The 20,652-nt window shown below is 36.2% G+C and overlaps 8 non-coding genes across 8 annotated transcripts; all 8 read right to left on the reverse strand.

The window, feature by feature from the left end:
* Positions 1 to 5,271: 5,271 nt before the first annotated feature.
* Positions 5,272 to 5,467, reverse strand: LOC145110670 (U2 spliceosomal RNA). The gene has a single exon (XR_013710033.1). It is a non-coding gene; the product is annotated as a U2 spliceosomal RNA (small nuclear RNA).
* A 620-nt stretch (positions 5,468 to 6,087) lies between these two features.
* On the reverse strand, positions 6,088 to 6,251 carry LOC145110604 (U1 spliceosomal RNA). Its single transcript, XR_013709971.1, has one exon. It is a non-coding gene; the product is annotated as a U1 spliceosomal RNA (small nuclear RNA).
* Positions 6,252 to 9,725: 3,474 nt separating this feature from the next.
* On the reverse strand, positions 9,726 to 9,921 carry LOC145109985 (U2 spliceosomal RNA). The gene has a single exon (XR_013709378.1). It is a non-coding gene; the product is annotated as a U2 spliceosomal RNA (small nuclear RNA).
* A 620-nt stretch (positions 9,922 to 10,541) lies between these two features.
* On the reverse strand, positions 10,542 to 10,705 carry LOC145110617 (U1 spliceosomal RNA). Its single transcript, XR_013709983.1, has one exon. It is a non-coding gene; the product is annotated as a U1 spliceosomal RNA (small nuclear RNA).
* Positions 10,706 to 14,117: 3,412 nt separating this feature from the next.
* On the reverse strand, positions 14,118 to 14,313 carry LOC145110671 (U2 spliceosomal RNA). The gene has a single exon (XR_013710034.1). It is a non-coding gene; the product is annotated as a U2 spliceosomal RNA (small nuclear RNA).
* Positions 14,314 to 14,933: 620 nt separating this feature from the next.
* Positions 14,934 to 15,097, reverse strand: LOC145110580 (U1 spliceosomal RNA). The gene has a single exon (XR_013709948.1). It is a non-coding gene; the product is annotated as a U1 spliceosomal RNA (small nuclear RNA).
* Positions 15,098 to 18,526: 3,429 nt separating this feature from the next.
* Positions 18,527 to 18,722, reverse strand: LOC145110009 (U2 spliceosomal RNA). Its single transcript, XR_013709404.1, has one exon. It is a non-coding gene; the product is annotated as a U2 spliceosomal RNA (small nuclear RNA).
* Positions 18,723 to 19,342: 620 nt separating this feature from the next.
* LOC145110581 (U1 spliceosomal RNA) lies at positions 19,343 to 19,506 on the reverse strand. The gene has a single exon (XR_013709949.1). It is a non-coding gene; the product is annotated as a U1 spliceosomal RNA (small nuclear RNA).
* Between the last annotated feature and the right edge of the window lie 1,146 nt (positions 19,507 to 20,652).

Raw genomic sequence — 20,652 nt, forward strand, 5'->3', positions numbered from 1 at the left:
AAGATGGATTCGATCTTCTCGAACCATCGAGTCAGGGTAATAACACCTTCATTTCCGTCGAAGGATTTGGGTTTTGCGTTCATGAAGTCTTTGTAGGAACACTCCTTTTGATGTCCCTGATCACTGAGGTTCTGAGTACCACATCCGGATCCACCAGAGTTTACTTGTGCCATTGCTACAGTCACGGCGGCTGTAACTGCTGCCTGGAACATAACAAGATCAAACTGAGGGGGTGGTGGTGGCGGAGTGTCGTCGTTCGTTCTGACGGGTCTTCTTCGGGGAGGCATCTTGTTCTAGAACAACCAGGAAGAAGAGGATGATAAGTCCCCTAAATTTAAATCAAGATATATGAAACAAGATATATCTCATCCTGAATGTTAAAGTGTTCTACTAAGCGATGTATAGAGGAGGGTTACTATTGCAAGTAACTATCGCTAAGAAGGAATATGTAGCAACACTTGGAATGAATTTCTATACTGTATTCGACTCTAGTTAAAATATTCCTATAGTATTTTAAGTTGTATGTTTTTGTCCTACCGATATCTGATGTATATATACTTGGTATGTTTTAGGCTTGCTGCAACATCACAGTCACTCCCAAGCACATGTTGGTCATGTCTCGAATAAATATAGTTGATCAGGCTATATTGACCCTAGACATGATTACATAACTGCCCAGGTTTAACCACAATGTCCAACACCCAAAATACTTTTGGTTTGTTCTTCTTGTGATTCTTGTTCTAGTATATACATATTCTGATTATATTTATACTTTTATACACAAAAATCACGCTCTCCTTCGACGAGACTCTGGTTCATAAGGGGTAGTCCTCCACTTAGTTAAGTTTGTAAGCGCCCAAGGACGTGTCTCTAATTATATTAACGACTTTACAAGTAACAATACAGGAAAAACCCTTTTTTATCAACATGAATCCTTAAAAAGTAATATCTTTTGTTTCATGATTCATAAGTTCATTTCCTTAGTTTTGAAAACTGCTTTTGCAACGTGTGTATCCTAACACATTTTGTAAAACTGATTCCTATATTCGACGTATATTAATAATGGAAATATATTAAACAAAATAATATATTTGAACACAAGATTACTTGTGCTTTTACTTGTATTCCCCCCTGAAACCATTAAAAACTCGGAAAATATAGGGGTATGAACTCACCTCGAGTGAGTGTTTTGAATGAAAGATCGGTATGAGATGCTGAGTGTCAAGTGAAGACTCGAACACAATTGGATCCTATTTAACATGTAATAACACATATATGATTCAAATTAGGGTATTTCATGACTAGACATGATAGGAAACCACCCTAAGGACTTGGAAACACTAGAACTAAGTGTTAGAACCATATGCGATTGAGTGAGAGAGGTGTACGACCACCCTAAGGGTGTGTACGACCATGGGTGTACGGCCCATGAGTGTACGGTCGTACACTCATGATGAGATGTGCTTATCAGGTGTTTCCAAGGTTCTAAATAGCATCCAAAGAGTGTTCTAGGTCCCATGCTTAGTTGTGATGCAAGTTTGAGGCCAATAAAGATCATCAAAGTGGGTTTACGGCCCTAAGAGGTGTGTGCGGCCGTACAAGGGGTGTGAGGCCGTACACCCTTCATGATCATGCTAAAGTTTTTGACTTTAAGGTGAATCAAGGCTAGGTTCATGTCCAACTAGAAGATAAGGGTCAAACTCTCCCTTTGGAGAGCCTTTAAGGGGTGTACGGCCAACCTTATGATGGTGTGCGACCGTACCCTTCAAGGGATGAAGAACATGATGAAACTTGAAGAATCAAGGCTTAGATCAAGAGGTCTTTCAAGTATAACAAGCTAGAGGATGGAATACTCACGTTTTTGAAGCCTTGGAGGGTTCACAGTTGAGTAAGCTTGAGTGAAAGGGAGTAGTGTGCAGCCAATAGAAGAAAGGAATGAAGGAAAGGAGGTCCACTCATATATATAGGGGTGGGTGTGCGGCCATAAGGGGGTGTACGGCCGTACACCCATGTGTACGGCCGTACACTCCTCCTAAAGGAGTGTATGGCCCGATTAGCTACTTTACGACTTTGATAACTCATCCCTAATATCAACCTTAGTTGTACTCAAGCTTAGAACACTTCAACGAACCCATAAACAGTGCTAGAAGATAACAGAAACGAGTTCAACATTGATTGAATTGAAGAGATGTACAAGATAGAAGTTCCGGGCTGTCACATTAGCTGCTCAAAAGGGTTGGAATATTTATCAAATGGACGTTAAGTCCGCTTTTCTTTATGGAACACTGGAAGAAGACGTGTACGTGCAGCAGCCACAAGGATACGTGGTTAAAGACAGTGAGCATAAGGTGTACAAACTTCAAAAGGCCTTCTACGGACTTAAACAAGCCCCCAGGGCTTGGTTTAGCCGCATTGAAGCGTATTTTATTAAAGAAGGCTTTACAAGGAGCAAATTTGAACACACTTTGTTTATCAAGAAAACATCAGATGGGAAATGGTTGTTTGTAAATATATATGTTGATGATTTGTTGTACACAGGGAATGATGAAAGAATGTTGGAAGGTTTCAAGTATTCTATGAAAGGTGAATTTGAGATGACAGATATGGGAAAGATGAGATATTTCTTGGGAATTGAGGTGTTTCAAACTCCAGCTGGAATTCATGTGTCGCAGCAAAAATATGCAGTTGAAATTTACCCGTTTTAACATGTTGGATTGCAACGCAGTTGTGAATCCAATTGTTCCTGGTTGCAAGTTGAAGTTGGAAGAGGGAGAACCTGTGAATGAAACGTTATTCAAGATTTTGGTGGGAAGTTTGATGTACATCACAACCACACGACCAGATATCCAGTTTGTGGTAAGCTATGTCAGTAGGTTCATGTCAGACCAACAGAGGCTCACTTTGCAGCTGTAAAAAGGGTGTGTGATACCTTCAAGGAACGTTGGATCATGGTATATGGTACAAAAAAGGAGGAAGTGGCAAAATGGAAGTGTTTACCGACAGCGATTTCGCTGGGGATCAAAATGACCGGAAAAGTATGTCTGGGTACCTGGTGTTGTGGGATGGAGCTGCTGTCGCTTGGTCATCAAAAAAACAGAGCACAGTTTCGTTATCTTCTACGGAAGCAGAGTACATGGCAGCTGTAGCATGTTCCTGTCAAGTTATGTGGATTCGAGGAGTTCTTGAGGAGCTTGGAATGAAGCAGGAAAGCAGTACAGTGATCAAGTGTGATAACACTTCCACCATCAAGCTTTCAAAAAATCCAGCCTTTCATGGCAAATGCAAGCATATTGAGGTTAGGTATCATTTTCTTCGTGACTTGGTTGGTGATGGAACTGTTGAGCTGCAACATGTTGGAACTAAGGAACAGGTGGCAAATATATTTACCAAACCACTGCATCGAGATGTCTTTGTGAAGCTGAGAAAAAGGTTGGGAATTTGCTCACTTGAAGACAAACAAGACTTCAATGTCTAGTTTGAGGGAGGGTTTCTTGGAGATTGGTAATTGCTTTTAATAAAGAATTCAAAATAAAGCTGGATAAGCAAGATGTGCACATGGTCTATGCACGTGTGTTGTACTTGGTCAACAGCTATTATCTTTTGCTTTAGGAGTTATCTTTTGTTATCCTTTGCTTTGGTAGTTTCTAGTTTCCTATTTTCTTGTTTATTTGCTATTTCTCTTTCACCGTACTTGTATTTATAGCCGCTTTGGCATCTAGAATGAAGCATCGTTTTTGTGTGAGAAATACACTTGTGATAATATTTATCAACCAATTCATTTTATAGACACTTACACTTATTCTAGGGATTTTTTTCTAGGGCTTCTGGTATGGTTTATAAAGTTATTTCCCAGCATGTATACAGGGGTGCGATATATGTAGGTAGTGTTTTTGGACACACACACTTTCATCAAATAAAATACTTTTTTGTAGAGTTTACCTATGTACAGTATAGTGTAGATTTATTAAGCAAAAGAACACTTGGGGTAAATAAATGTTTTTAAAGAACGGAGTATAAACATATTTATAGGTAAAATTATTGGCAATTTAAGAGAAAAAAAAGTAGGGAAAAATCAACAAATGACCACAAAAGAAGGTGTGGTTGAAGAAAATGACCAAAAAATTGCAACTTTCATAAAATGACCATGATTTCCATAGGAAGGGTCTCTGCGGAACTCGTTCAGCTATGATAAATTGGAAAAGCTCTGAGGAAGTGACATGGGCAGGGGCAAATTCGCAAAAACACAAAGAAGACTTAACAAAACTGAAAGGGTGCTGGTCAAAAATTTAGTTTAAAATCGAAAAAGTAGTGTTTGAAAACGAAAAAAATTATGTTTGAACTTACCAAAATCGAAAAAAATGTGTTTGAAATCGTTTGAAATTTTTTTGTTTGAAATCGAAAAAACTTACCAAAATCGTTCTCTGGCATTATTTGTGAAAATTATAATTAGATAATCACCAATAATGTAGTTGCAATGCCAGAGGCTTGGCACAACCTGCTCAACTTTGTATCTTATATCTCAGGCTTAGGCTCAAAGAGACAACTAAGATTTTGTCTTGATCGTCCATCGTTTTTAATGATTCTCTATTTTTAGTCGTGAAGCTCTATACTTGATATGAGGACCTTGTATGACATATGTTCCACCGGGTTTGCAGTTAAACTCCCGGTTTTACATATTTGGACATTTTGGTGAACTCAATAGCCACAAAATCTTCATTACTTTACGAAACGGGATCCTGGTTTCTTAGTTGATGGGTGAAATGATTGTGTCGTTTTGATAATAGCAAGGGTGGGGAATGAATACCGGACGAATGGTAACCTGATGGAAGAGTTTGGCATTGAAGGTGACGAATCGATTCCCATGCATGATGCATCCCTTGTGAATTTATACTTGTTTTATCATTTTTTGTATTTTTTGTGAGGTTTTGATAGTATGGATTGCTGCAATCAGTGATATGCATGGCAACTCTATCTAGCATTTTTGGGCAGCCTGCAGTTGGAAAAGTGAACTGGTTCTTGCTATTGATGTTAATACCATAGTTTTCTTTAACTCACAAACTGAATTGGTTCTTGCTCAGTTTTCTTTGGTGCAGGGTATGTGGGATGACCTCAGGCATGGAGCGTACAAGTCATCTGGATTATTAATTAATCATGGTAAACTACAAGGGTCAATGGTACCTGCTGCAACTCTCCTTAAGTGCTTATAACTTTAGTGCGTGGAAGTGGCCAGCATGGATGCATTAGAAAAGCTAAGCTTAAACTTTGGATTTGGAGGGGTGCGCCATGCCAAGGCAATAGTGCAACGCCAAGGCGACACTCAAAGACCCCAATAGCAAGCTATTGTGACGGATCTTTCCCCATAAAAAATAAGATTAATATCGAGTGGGCCGATGGCCCACATATCAGATATTAAACTGATAAGAACAGATACTACACTTGATCTTAGCCAAAAGGCCGAGAAAGGTATGAAATTTCTGTAAACGAAAAGCCTTCCGTTTTGAACCCACTCAACATTCTCTGTTTGCTTTGTTTGAGGCGATGTGGGACTCATTAACTTTGCCCAGGTATTATTATTTTATTTTCTCATCCAGTCACATGCATGCAACCGACTCAACTAATGGCTTCACTGCAATCGCTTAATTTGCTTAATTAATATAGCTACCATATGTTAATATTAATATAAATTATAAACCATGAGACTACCCAACGCAGCAGCACAAAGAAATCTTGATATTTGTCATTAATTTTTTAATTTACCAGCTTCTAATCCAAGTTACCTATTCTATTTATTTGTTATTTTCAGGTTTAAGGTTTCTAAGGAGAGACAGGTATATATGTATCCTATCCTCATAACCACTTGATGATGGGGATGATTTGTTACTTGACTATGATCGATGCAACCTATCCAAATCTGAGTCAACAGAAACTATGCATGGGCCTAACCAAATCTGAATCAACAGAAATTACGCACGGGTTTCTTTTTTGGCTTTGAACTCCCTCTTATATAATATATATCACATACACCAACAAAGACAAGACGTCCATTTGGAAATATATATTTATAATAATCTTAAAACTAGAGTATGGGTAGGGGCCGCGCGAACGCAGGCCCCCGCTAACACAAATTATGACGTAGGTTCGACCAACTTGGGCCGACCTTAGACAGGCACCTCTCCGTAATGTGCAATGGAGACCACCAACCTAGGCCATGGACCTTCTTGATCGCCCAAAGACCCCGTCCAGGTAAGTGACTTTTCCGTTCCCCTACCCTCACTTTTTATCCAACAACTACCTTCACTTTTCTTTTTTTCACCCTCCGATGTGGGATGGATTCCTATTCTTAATTCTTTGCCAAACTTACATATAAGATGTGGGATGGATTCCTATTCTTAATTCTTTGCCAAACTTACATATACAACTCTACGTACTGCATCTCTAACTTCATGCTTTACCTTATTTATATATATCCTAATCACAAAAACACAACTTGCCACACTCAATCTCAACTCATCATCAACCCATATAATACTTGCTTGCATTTCATCCCTGCTATTACTTTACCAAATAAACAAAATATATTATATATCAGACTATCACCTCCATGCTTCTCAAGACGATGCAAAAAATCTTGGTGATGTCCTTGGACGATGTTGTGCTTCAAGGCCTGCAAAAGTGACACTCAGCTACATCTACCCAATTCCTTTATCGTCCCTTCACGCAAAATATTTATTTTGCAATATATATGTTGCTTATATGTACAATCACGCTTTCCTCTAATCAATATTTCATGCTTCTTTCTCTATACAAAAATTGCCACTTATGATAACACTTTTTCACGTACGTATTGTTATACACAACTACCCGTGCGCATCCATGGCATAAAACCGCCTTATCTTTGACCACGACTCGACCATTTCGCTGAAAATTGATATTCCATGTGTAAACTGTGGATCAGTTATATTTCTGCTAATAGTAAAACTGATAATTAAAAACTATATATGCCTTGACATTGTGTTCTCAGGTTTTGTTCAAAGAAAGGGGCCGAAAAGAAAAATATGGAAAGGGAAAAGGAGAATAGAGAGTTATTATTTTATTTATCTTATATTGTTGGAAAGAATATAAGGAATCCGACCTTTCATAATGTTCTAGAGTTTCAGGTAAAAGAAAGAAAGCTTATAATTTGATAACTTTGTATTCAACATCACAAATACCATACAATTGTTAGAAACAGTAAAATACAATAATCACTATGAGAAACAACCAAATCCATCTATTGCTGGCTAAACCAAAAAGTTCCGGCAAAATCTCTTAACTCTGGCCATCAAATGATTATGCATTAGCTAAGGTGAACAAAGCATGATTTCATTCGTTAAATTTATCCAAACCTATTGAAAGCTTGTAATTCTCATGGGACAACAAGCATATGTATTTGAAACCATTTTAAAACTAACCTTTACCAACTTTGTTGATGTTGATTATGGTGTATGTCTTATTATACTCCTTATCGCCCCAATGGATGCAAATATATTTTTTAAGACCAAATAGATCAATTTTCATCCTAATAATTTAATATAATCCTTGTATGTGCAAAAATGTTTGACAAATATGCCGCTTAATACATAGAGTAAATCACCAAATTTTGGATCAAATATCAAGGGAGACTAATAATCAGTTAGAGATATTGTCTCTAATGGTAGAAGAATCGATTGGAAAACATTTAGATTTTCGATTTTTGATTCGAATGTATTGCTAAATCTATTGAGGAATGTAACTAGATGTGCTAAGATGTTGAAAAATGAAGAAATTGTTAGATTTAATGATTTTTGTGTTATTGCAGGTAGAAATTTGTTTTGGATCAATATTTCCAGTATCCTATGAGGGTTCTTAAATATTGAAATTGGTCCCTAAGTCGACTAAAAAGAGTGTGAATCTTGAAAATGGGCAACAACCATTATTTTTGAAAAAAATAAAAGATAGAGAGAGAGAGAGAGAGTCTCAACACCTTTGGTACAACTTTACAAGGTGTTTTAAAGACAATATGAAACCTATTCAAAATATGTAAGACCTAATGGATTTGGTACGACCATATATGTTACAGCTTATACATCATTTTACAAGCCATGCAAAATTTTGGCAAACGATGGGTTTTGTTTGGGGCTTTGATATGCACATTCCAATTTATTTAAAGGTTGTATAGAATTTATATGACCATACCAATTCATTTTATAGACACTTACACTTATTCTAGGGATTTTTTTAGGGCTTTTGGTATGGTTTATAAAGTTATTTTCAAGCATGTATAGGGGTGCGATATGTAGGTAGTGCTTTTGGACACACACACTTTCATTAAAGAAAATACTTTTTTGTAGAGTTTACCTATGTACAGTATAGTGTAGATTTATTAAGCAAAAGAACAGTTGGGGTAAATAAATGTTTTTAAGGAACGGAGTATAAACATATTTATAGGTAAAATTATTGGCAATTTAAGAGAAAAAAAAGTAGGGAAAATCAACAAATGACCACAAAAGAAGGTGTGGTTGAAGAAAATGACCAAAAAATTGCAACTATCATAAAATGACCATGATTTCCATAGGAAGGGTCTCTGCGGAACTCGTTCAGCTATGATAAATTGGAAAATCTCGGAGGAAGTGACACGGGCAGGGGTAAATTCGTAAAAACACAAAGACTTAACAAAATTGAAAGGGTGCTGGTCAAAAATTTAGTTTAAAGTCGAAAAAATTGTGTTTGAAATCGAAAAAGTTGTGTTTGAAATCGAAAAAAATTATGTTTGAACTTACCAAAATCGAAAAAAATGTGTTTGAAATCGTTTGGAAAATTTTTCTTTGAAATCGAAAAAACTTACCAAAATCGTTCTCTGGCATTATTTGTGAAAATTATAATTAGATAATCGACAATAATATAGTTGCAATGCCAGAGGCTTGGCACAACCTGCTCAACTTTGTATCTTATATCTCAGGCTTAGGCTCAAAGAGACAACTAAGATTTTGTCTTGATCGTCCATCGTTTTTAATGATTCTCTATTTTTAGTCGTGAAGCTCTATACTTGATATGAGGACCTTGTATGACATATGTTCCGCTGGGTTTGCAGTTAAACACCCGGTTTTACATATTTGGACATTTTGGTGAACTCAATAGCCACAAAATCTTCATTACTTTACGAAACGGGATCCTGGTTTCTTAGTTGATGGGTGAAATGATTGTGTGGTTTTGATAATAGCAAGGGTGGGGAATGAATACCGGACGAATGGTAACCTGATGGAAGAGTTTGGCGTTGAAGGTGACGAATCGATTCCCATGCATGATGCATCCCTTGTGAATTTATACTTGTTTTATCATTTTTTGTATTTTTTGTGAGGTTTTGATAGTATGGATTGCTGCAATCAGTGATATGCATGGCAACTCTATCTAGCATTTTTGGGCAGCCTGCAGTTGGAAAAGTGAACTGGTTCTTGCTATTGATGTTAATACCATAGTTTTCTTTAACTCACAAACTGAATTGGTTCTTGCTCAGTTTTCTTTGGTGCAGGGTATGTGGGATGACCTCAGGCATGGAGCGTACAAGTCATCTGGATTATTAATTAATCATGGTAAACTACAAGGGTCAATGGTACCTGCTGCAACTCTCCTTAAGTGCTTATAACTTTAGTGCGTGGAAGTGGCCAGCATGGATGCATTAGAAAAGCTAAGCTTAAACTTTGGATTTGGAGGGGTGCGCCATGCCAAGGCAATAGTGCAACGCCAAGGCGACAATCAAAGACCCCAATAGCAAGCTATTGTGACGGATCTTTCCCCATAAAAAATAAGATTAATATCGAGTGGGCCGATGGCCCACATATCAGATATTAAACTGATAAGAACAGATACTACACTTGATCTTAGCCAAAAGGCCGAGAAAGGTATGAAATTTCCGTAAACGAAAAGCCTTCCGTTTTGAACCCACTCAACATTCTCTGTTTGCTTTGTTTGAGGCGATGTGGGACTCATTAACTTTGCCCAGGTATTATTATTTTATTTTCTCATCCACTCACATGCATGCAACCGACTCAACTAATGGCTTCACTGCAATCGCTTAATTTGCTTAATTAATATAGCTACCATATGTTAATATTAATATAAATTATAAACCATGAGACTACCCAACGCAGCAGCACAAAGAAATCTTGATATTTGTCATTAATTTTTTAATTTACCAGCTTCTAATCCAAGTTACCTATTCTATTTATTTGTTATTTTCAGGTTTAAGGTTTCTAAGGAGAGACAGGTATATATGTATCCTATCCTCATAACCACTTGATGATGGGGATGATTTGTTACTTGACTATGATCGATGCAACCTATCCAAATCTGAGTCAACAGAAACTATGCATGGGCCTAACCAAATCTGAATCAACAGAAATTACGCACGGGTTTCTTTTTTGGCTTTGAACTCCCTCTTATATAATATATATCACATACACCAACAAAGACAAGACGTCCGTTTGGAAATATATATTTATAATAATCTTAAAACTAGAGTATGGGTAGGGGCCGCGCGAACGCAGGCCCCCGCTAACACAAATTATGACGTAGGTTCGACCAACTTGGGCCTACCTTAGACAGGCACCTCTCCGTAATGTGCAATGGAGATCACCAACCTAGGCCATGGACCTTCTTGATCGCCCAAAGACCCCGTCCAGGTAAGTGACTTTTCCGTTCCCCTACCCTCACTTTTTATCCAACAACTACCTTCACTTTTCTTTTTTTCGCCCTCCGATGTGGGATGGATTCCTATTCTTAATTCTTTGCCAAACTTACATATACAACTCTACGTACTGCATCTCTAACTTCATGCTTTACCTTATTTATATATATCCTAATCACAAAAACACAACTTGCCACACTCAATCTCAACTCATCATCAACCCATATAATACTTGCTTGCATTTCATCCCTGCTATTACTTTACCAAATAAACAAAATATATTATATATCAGACTATCACCTTCATGCTTCTCAAGACGATGCAAAAAATCTTGGTGATGCCCTTGGACGATGTTGTGCTTCAAGGCCTGCAAAAGTGACACTCAGCTACATCTACCCAATTCCTTTATCATCCCTTCACGCAAAATATTTATTTTGCAATATATATGTTGCTGATATGTACAATCACGCTTTGCTCTAATCAATATTTCATGCTTCTTTCTCTATACAAAAATTGCCACTTATGATAACACTTTTTCACGTACGTATTGTTATACACAACTACCCGTGCGCATCCATGGCATAAAACCGCCTTATCTTTGACCACGACTCGACCATTTCGCTGAAAATTGATATTCTATGTGTAAACTGTGGATCAATTATATTTCTGCTAATAGTAAAACTGATAATTAAAAACTATATATGCCTTGACATTGTGTTCTCGAGTTTTGTTCAAAGAAAGGGGCCGAAAAGAAAAATATGGAAAGGGAAAAGGAGAATAGAGAGTTATTATTTTATTTATCTTATATTTTTGGAAAGAATATAAGGAATCCGACCTTTCATAATGTTCTAGAGTTTCAGGTAAAAGAAAGAAAGCTTATAATTTGATATCTTTGTATTCAACATCACAAATACCATACAATTGTTAGAAACAGTAAAATACAATAATCACTATCAGAAACAACCAAATCCATCTATTGCTGGTTAAACCAAAAAGTTCCGGCAAAATCTCTTAACTCTGGCCATCAAATGATTATGCATTAGCTAAGGTGAACAAAGCATGATTTCATTCGTTAAATTTATACAAACCTATTGAAAGCTTGTAATTCTCATGGGACAACAAGCATATGTATTTGAAACCATTTTAAAACTAACCTTTACCAACTTTGTTGATGTTGATTATGGTGTATGTCTTATTATACTCCTTATCGCCCCAATGGATGCAAAATATATTTTTTAAGACCAAATAGATCAATTTTCATCCTAATAATTTAATATAATCCTTGTATGTGCAAAAATGTTTGACAAATATGCCGCTTAATACATAGAGTAAATCACCAAATTTTTGATCAAATATCAAGGGAGACTAATAATCAGTTAGAGATATTGTCTCTAATGGTAGAAGAATCGATTGGAAAACATTTAGATTTTCGATTTTTGATTCGAATGTATTGCTAAATCTATTGAGGAATGTAACTAGATGTGCTAAGATGTTGAAAAATGAAGAAATTGTTAGATTTAATGATTTTTGTGTTATTGCAGGTAGAAATTTGTTTTGGATCAATATTTCCAGTATCCTATGAGGGTTCTTAAATATTGAAATTGGTCCCTAAGTCGACTAAAAAGAGTGTGAATCTTGAAAATGGGCAACAACCATTATTTTTGAAAAAAATAAAAGATAGAGAGAGAGAGAGAGAGAGAGTCTCAACACCTTTGGTACAACTTTACAAGGTGTTTTAAAGACAATGTGAAACCTATTCAAAATATGTAAGACCTAATGGATTTGGTACGACCATATATGTTACAGCTTATACATCATTTTACAAGCCATGCAAAATTTTGGCAAACGATGGGTTTTGTTTGGGGCTTTGATATGCACATTCCAATTTATTTAAAGGTTGTATAGAATTTATATGACCATACCAATTCATTTTATAGACACTTAGACTTATTCTAGGGATTTTTTTAGGGCTTTTGGTATGGTTTATAAAGTTATTTTCAAGCATGTATAGGGGTGCGATATGTAGGTAGTGCTTTTGGACACACACACTTTCATTAAAGAAAATACTTTTTTGTAGAGTTTACCTATGTACAGTATAGTGTAGATTTATTAAGCAAAAGAACAGTTGGGGTAAATAAATGTTTTTAAGGAACGGAGTATAAACATATTTATAGGTAAAATTATTGGCAATTTAAGAGAAAAAAAAGTAGGGAAAATCAACAAATGACCACAAAAGAAGGTGTGGTTGAAGAAAATGACCAAAAAATTGCAACTATCATAAAATGACCATGATTTCCATAGGAAGGGTCTCTGCGGAACTCGTTCAGCTATGATAAATTGGAAAATCTCGGAGGAAGTGACACGGGCAGGGGTAAATTCGTAAAAACACAAAGAAGACTTAACAAAATTGAAAGGGTGCCGGTCAAAAATTTAGTTTAAAGTCGAAAAAATTGTGTTTGAAATCGAAAAAAATTATGTTTGAACTTACCAAAATCGAAAAAAATGTGTTTGAAATCGTTTGGAAAATTTTTCTTTGAAATCGAAAAAACTTACCAAAATCGTTCTCTGGCATTATTTGTGAAAATTATAATTAGATAATCGACAATAATATAGTTGCAATGCCAGAGGCTTGGCACAACCTGCTCAACTTTGTATCTTATATCTCAGGCTTAGGCTCAAAGAGACAACTAAGATTTTGTCTTGATCGTCCATCGTTTTTAATGATTCTCTATTTTTAGTCGTGAAGCTCTATACTTGATATGAGGACCTTGTATGACATATGTTCCGCTGGGTTTGCAGTTAAACTCCCGGTTTTACATATTTGGACATTTTGGTGAACTCAATAGCCACAAAATCTTCATTACTTTACGAAACGGGATCCTGGTTTCTTAGTTGATAGGTGAAATGATTGTGTGGTTTTGATAATAGCAAGGGTGGGGAATGAATACCGGACGAATGGTAACCTGATGGAAGAGTTTGGCGTTGAAGGTGACGAATCGATTCCCATGCATGATGCATCCCTTGTGAATTTATACTTGTTTTATCATTTTTTGTATTTTTTGTGAGGTTTTGATAGTATGGATTGCTGCAATCAGTGATATGCATGGCAACTCTATCTAGGATTTTTGGGCAGCCTGCAGTTGGAAAAGTGAACTGGTTCTTGCTATTGATGTTAATACCATAGTTTTCTTTAACTCACAAACTGAATTGGCTCTTGCTCAGTTTTCTTTGGTGCAGGGTATGTGGGATGACCTCAGGCATGGAGCGTACAAGTCATCTGGATTATTAATTAATCATGGTAAACTACAAGGGTCAATGGTACCTGCTGCAACTCTCCTTAAGTGCTTATAACTTTAGTGCGTGGAAGTGGCAAGCATGGATGCATTAGAAAAGCTAAGCTTAAACTTTGGATTTGGAGGGGTGCGCCATGCCAAGGCAATAGTGCAACGCCAAGGCGACACTCAAAGACCCCAATAGCAAGCTATTGTGACGGATCTTTCCCCATAAAAAATAAGATTAATATCGAGTGGGCCGATGGCCCACATATCAGATATTAAACTGATAAGAACAGATACTACACTTGATCTTAGCCAAAAGGCCGAGAAAGGTATGAAATTTCCGTAAACGAAAAGCCTTCCGTTTTGAACCCACTCAACATTCTCTGTTTGCTTTGTTTGAGGCGATGTGGGACTCATTAACTTTGCCCAGGTATTATTATTTTATTTTCTCATCCACTCACATGCATGCAACCGACTCAACTAATGGCTTCACTGCAATCGCTTAATTTGCTTAATTAATATAGCTACCATATGTTAATATTAATATAAATTATAAACCATGAGACTACCCAACGCAGCAGCACAAAGAAATCTTGATATTTGTCATTAATTTTTTAATTTACCAGCTTCTAATCCAAGTTACCTATTCTATTTATTTGTTATTTTCAGGTTTAAGGTTTCTAAGGAGAGACAGGTATATATGTATCCTATCCTCATAACCACTTGATGATGGGGATGATTTGTTACTTGACTATGATCGATGCAACCTATCCAAATCTGAGTCAACAGAAACTATGCATGGGCCTAACCAAATCTGAATCAACAGAAATTACGCACGGGTTTCTTTTTTGGCTTTGAACTCCCTCTTATATAATATATATCACATACACCAACAAAGACAAGACGTCCGTTTGGAAATATATATTTATAATAATCTTAAAACTAGAGTATGGGTAGGGGCCGCGCGAACGCAGGCCCCCGCTAACACAAATTATGACGTAGGTTCGACCAACTTGGGCCGACCTTAGACAGGCACCTCTCCGTAATGTGCAATGGAGATCACCAACCTAGGCCATGGACCTTCTTGATCGCCCAAAGACCCCGTCCAGGTAAGTGACTTTTCCGTTCCCCTACCCTCACTTTTTATCCAACAACTACCTTCACTTTTCTTTTTTTCGCCCTCCGATGTGGGATGGATTCCTATTCTTAATTCTTTGCCAAACTTACATATACAACTCTACGTACTGCATCTCTAACTTCATGCTTTACCTTATTTATATATATCCTAATCACAAAAACACAACTTGCCACACTCAATCTCAACTCATCATCAACCCATATAATACTTGCTTGCATTTCATCCCTGCTATTACTTTACCAAATAAACAAAATATATTATATATCAGACTATCACCTTCATGCTTCTCAAGACGATGCAAAAAATCTTGGTGATGCCCTTGGACGATGTTGTGCTTCAAGGCCTGCAAAAGTGACACTCAGCTACATCTACCCAATTCCTTTATCATCCCTTCACACAAAATATTTATTTTGCAATATATATGTTGCTTATATGTACAATCACGCTTTGCTCTAATCAATATTTCATGCTTCTTTCTCTATACAAAAATTGCCACTTATGATAACACTTTTTCACGTACGTATTGTTATACACAACTACCCGTGCGCATCCATGGCATAAAACCGCCTTATCTTTGACCACGACTCGACCATTTCGCTGAAAATTGATATTCTATGTGTAAACTGTGGATCAATTATATTTCTGCTAATAGTAAAACTGATAATTAAAAACTATATATGCCTTGACATTGTGTTCTCGAGTTTTGTTCAAAGAAAGGGGCCGAAAAGAAAAATATGGAAAGGGAAAAGGAGAATAGAGAGTTATTATTTTATTTATCTTATATTGTTGGAAAGAATATAAGGAATCCGACCTTTCATAATGTTCTAGAGTTTCAGGTAAAAGAAAGAAAGCTTATAATTTGATAACTTTGTATTCAACATCACAAATACCATACAATTGTTAGAAACAGTAAAATACAATAATCACTATCAGAAACAACCAAATCCATCTATTGCTGGTTAAACCAAAAAGTTCCGGCAAAATCTCTTAACTCTGGCCATCAAATGATTATGCATTAGCTAAGGTGAACAAAGCATGATTTCATTCGTTAAATTTATACAAACCTATTGAAAGCTTGTAATTCTCATGGGACAACAAGCATATGTATTTGAAACCATTTTAAAACTAACCTTTACCAACTTTGTTGATGTTGATTATGGTGTATGTCTTATTATACTCCTTATCGCCCCAATGGATGCAAAATATATTTTTTAAGACCAAATAGATCAATTTTCATCCTAATAATTTAATATAATCCTTGTATGTGCAAAAATGTTTGACAAATATGCCGCTTAATACATAGAGTAAATCACCAAATTTTGGATCAAATATCAAGGGAGACTAATAATCAGTTAGAGATATTGTCTCTAATGGTAGAAGAATCGATTGGAAAACATTTAGATTTTCGATTTTTGATTCGAATGTATTGCTAAATCTATTGAGGAATGTAACTAGATGTGCTAAGATGTTGAAAAATGAAGAAATTGTTAGATTTAATGATTTTTGTGTTATTGCAGGTAGAAATTTGTTTTGGATCAATATTTCCAGTATCCTATGAGGGTTCTTAAATATTGAAATTGGTCCCTAAGTCGACTAAAAAGAGTGTGAATCTTGAAAATGGGCAACAACCATTATTTTTGAAAAAAATAAAAGATAGAGAGAGAGAGAGAGAGTCTCAACACCTTTGGTACAACTTTACAAGGTGTTTTAAAGACAATGTGACACCTATTCAAAATATGTAAGACCTAATGGATTTGGTACGACCATATATGTTACAGCTTATACATCATTTTACAAGCCATGCAAAATTTTGGCAAACGATGGGTTTTGTTTGGGGCTATGATATGCACATTCCAATTTATTTAAAGGTTGTATAGAATTTATATGACCATACCAATTCATTTTATAGACACTTACACTTATTCTAGGGATTTTTTTAGGGCTTTTGGTATGGTTTATAAAGTTATTTTCAAGCATGTATAGGGGTGCGATATGTAGGTAGTGCTTTTGGACACACACACTTTCATTAAAGAAAATACTTTTTTGTAAAGTTTACCTATGTACAGTATAGTGTAGATTTATTAAGCAAAAGAACAGTTGGGGTAAATAAATGTTTTTAAGGAACGGAGTATAAACATATTTATAGGTAAAATTATTGGCAATTTAAGAGAAAAAAAAGTAGGGAAAATCAACAAATGACCACAAAAGAAGGTGTGGTTGAAGAAAATGACCAAAAAATTGCAACTATCATAAAATGACCATGATTTCCATAGGAAGGGTCTCTGCGGAACTCGTTCAGCTATGATAAATTGGAAAATCTCGGAGGAAGTGACACGGGCAGGGGTAAATTCGTAAAAACACAAAGAAGACTTAACAAAATTGAAAGGGTGCTGGTCAAAAATTTAGTTTAAAGTCGAAAAAATTGTGTTTGAAATCGAAAAAGTTGTGTTTGAAATCGAAAAAAATTATGTTTGAACTTACCAAAATCGAAAAAAATGTGTTTGAAATCGTTTGGAAAATTTTTCTTTGAAATCGAAAAAACTTACCAAAATCGTTCTCTGGCATTATTTGTGAAAATTATAATTAGATAATCGACAATAATATAGTTGCAATGCCAGAGGCTTGGCACAACCTGCTCAACTTTGTATCTTATATCTCAGGCTTAGGCTCAAAGAGACAACTAAGATTTTGTCTTGATCGTCCATCGTTTTTAATGATTCTCTATTTTTAGTCGTGAAGCTCTATACTTGATATGAGGACCTTGTATGACATATGTTCCGCTGGGTTTGCAGTTAAACACCCGGTTTTACATATTTGGACATTTTGGTGAACTCAATAGCCACAAAATCTTCATTACTTTACGAAACGGGATCCTGGTTTCTTAGTTGATGGGTGAAATGATTGTGTGGTTTTGATAATAGCAAGGGTGGGGAATGAATACCGGACGAATGGTAACCTGATGGAAGAGTTTGGCGTTGAAGGTGACGAATCGATTCCCATGCATGATGCATCCCTTGTGAATTTATACTTGTTTTATCATTTTTTGTATTTTTTGTGAGGTTTTGATAGTATGGATTGCTGCAATCAGTGATATGCATGGCAACTCTATCTAGCATTTTTGGGCAGCCTGCAGTTGGAAAAGTGAACTGGTTCTTGCTATTGATGTTAATACCATAGTTTTCTTTAACTCACAAACTGAATTGGTTCTTGCTCAGTTTTCTTTGGTGCAGGGTATGTGGGATGACCTCAGGCATGGAGCGTACAAGTCATCTGGATTATTAATTAATCATGGTAAACTACAAGGGTCAATGGTACCTGCTGCAACTCTCCTTAAGTGCTTATAACTTTAGTGCGTGGAAGTGGCCAGCATGGATGCATTAGAAAAGCTAAGCTTAAACTTTGGATTTGGAGGGGTGCGCCATGCCAAGGCAATAGTGCAACGCCAAGGCGACACTCAAAGACCCCAATAGCAAGCTATTGTGACGGATCTTTCCCCATAAAAATTAAGATTAATATCGAGTGGGCCGATGGCGCACATATCAGATATTAAACTGATAAGAACAGATACTACACTTGATCTTAGCCAAAAGGCCGAGAAAGGTATGAAATTTCCGTAAACGAAAAGCCTTCCGTTTTGAACCCACTCAACATTCTCTGTTTGCTTTGTTTGAGGCGATGTGGGACTCATTAACTTTGCCCAGGTATTATTATTTTATTTTCTCATCCACTCACATGCATGCAACCGACTCAACTAATGGCTTCACTGCAATCGCTTAATTTGCTTAATTAATATAGCTACCATATGTTAATATTAATATAAATTATAAACCATGAGACTACCCAACGCAGCAGCACAAAGAAATCTTGATATTTGTCATTAATTTTTTAATTTACCAGCTTCTAATCCAAGTTACCTATTCTATTTATTTGTTATTTTCAGGTTTAAGGTTTCTAAGGAGAGACAGGTATATATGTATCCTATCCTCATAACCACTTGATGATGGGGATGATTTGTTACTTGACTATGATCGATGCAACCTATCCAAATCTGAGTCAACAGAAACTATGCATGGGCCTAACCAAATCTGAATCAACAGAAATTACGCACGGGTTTCTTTTTTGGCTTTGAACTCCCTCTTATATAATATATATCACATACACCAACAAAGACAAGACGTCCGTTTGGAAATATATATTTATAATAATCTTAAAACTAGAGTATGGGTAGGGGCCGCGCGAACGCAGGCCCCCGCTAACACAAATTATGACGTAGGTTCGACCAACTTGGGCCGACCTTAGACAGGCACCTCTCCGTAATGTGCAATGGAGATCACCAACCTAGGCCATGGACCTTCTTGATCGCCCAAAGACCCCGTCCAGGTAAGTGACTTTTCCGTTCCCCTACCCTCACTTTTTATCCAACAACTACCTTCACTTTTCTTTTTTTCGCCCTCCGATGTGGGATGGATTCCTATTCTTAATTCTTTGCCAAACTTACATATACAACTCTACGTACTGCATCTCTAACTTCATGCTTTACCTTATTTATATATATCCTAATCACAAAAACACAACTTGCCACACTCAATCTCAACTCATCATCAACCCATATAATACTTGCTTGCATTTCATCCCTGCTATTACTTTACCAAATAAACAAAATATATTATATATCAGACTATCACCTTCATGCTTCTCAAGACGATGCAAAAAATCTTGGTGATGCCCTTGGACGATGTTGTGCTTCAAGGCCTGCAAAAGTGACACTCAGCTACATCTACCCAATTCCTTTATCATCCCTTCACGCAAAATATTTATTTTGCAATATATATGTTGCTTATATGTACAATCACGCTTTGCTCTAATCAATATTTCATGCTTCTTTCTCTATACAAAAATTGCCACTTATGATAACACTTTTTCACGTACGTATTGTTATACACAACTACCCGTGCGCATCCATGGCATAAAACCGCCTTATCTTTGACCACGACTCGACCATTTCGCTGAAAATTGATATTCTATGTGTAAACTGTGGATCAATTATATTTCTGCTAATAGTAAAACTGATAATTAAAAACTATATATGCCTTGACATTGTGTTCTCGAGTTTTGTTCAAAGAAAGGGGCCGAAAAGAAAAATATGGAAAGGGAAAAGGAGAATAGAGAGTTATTATTTTATTTATCTTATATTGTTGGAAAGAATATAAGGAATCCGACCTTTCATAATGTTCTAGAGTTTCAGGTAAAAGAAAGAAAGCTTATAATTTGATATCTTTGTATTCAACATCACAAATACCATACAATTGTTAGAAACAGTAAAATACAATAATCACTATCAGAAACAACCAAATCCATCTATTGCTGGTTAAACCAAAAAGTTCCGGCAAAATCTCTTAACTCTGGCCATCAAATGATTATGCATTAGCTAAGGTGAACAAAGCATGATTTCATTCGTTAAATTTATACAAACCTATTGAAAGCTTGTAATTCTCATGGGACAACAAGCATATGTATTTGAAACCATTTTAAAA

The sequence above is a fragment of the Lactuca virosa genome, chromosome 4, assembly GCF_052849685.1.
Source record: "Lactuca virosa cultivar CGN04683 chromosome 4, Lactuca_virosa_CGN04683_v6, whole genome shotgun sequence".
In the NCBI taxonomy this organism is placed as follows: domain Eukaryota; kingdom Viridiplantae; phylum Streptophyta; class Magnoliopsida; order Asterales; family Asteraceae; genus Lactuca; species Lactuca virosa.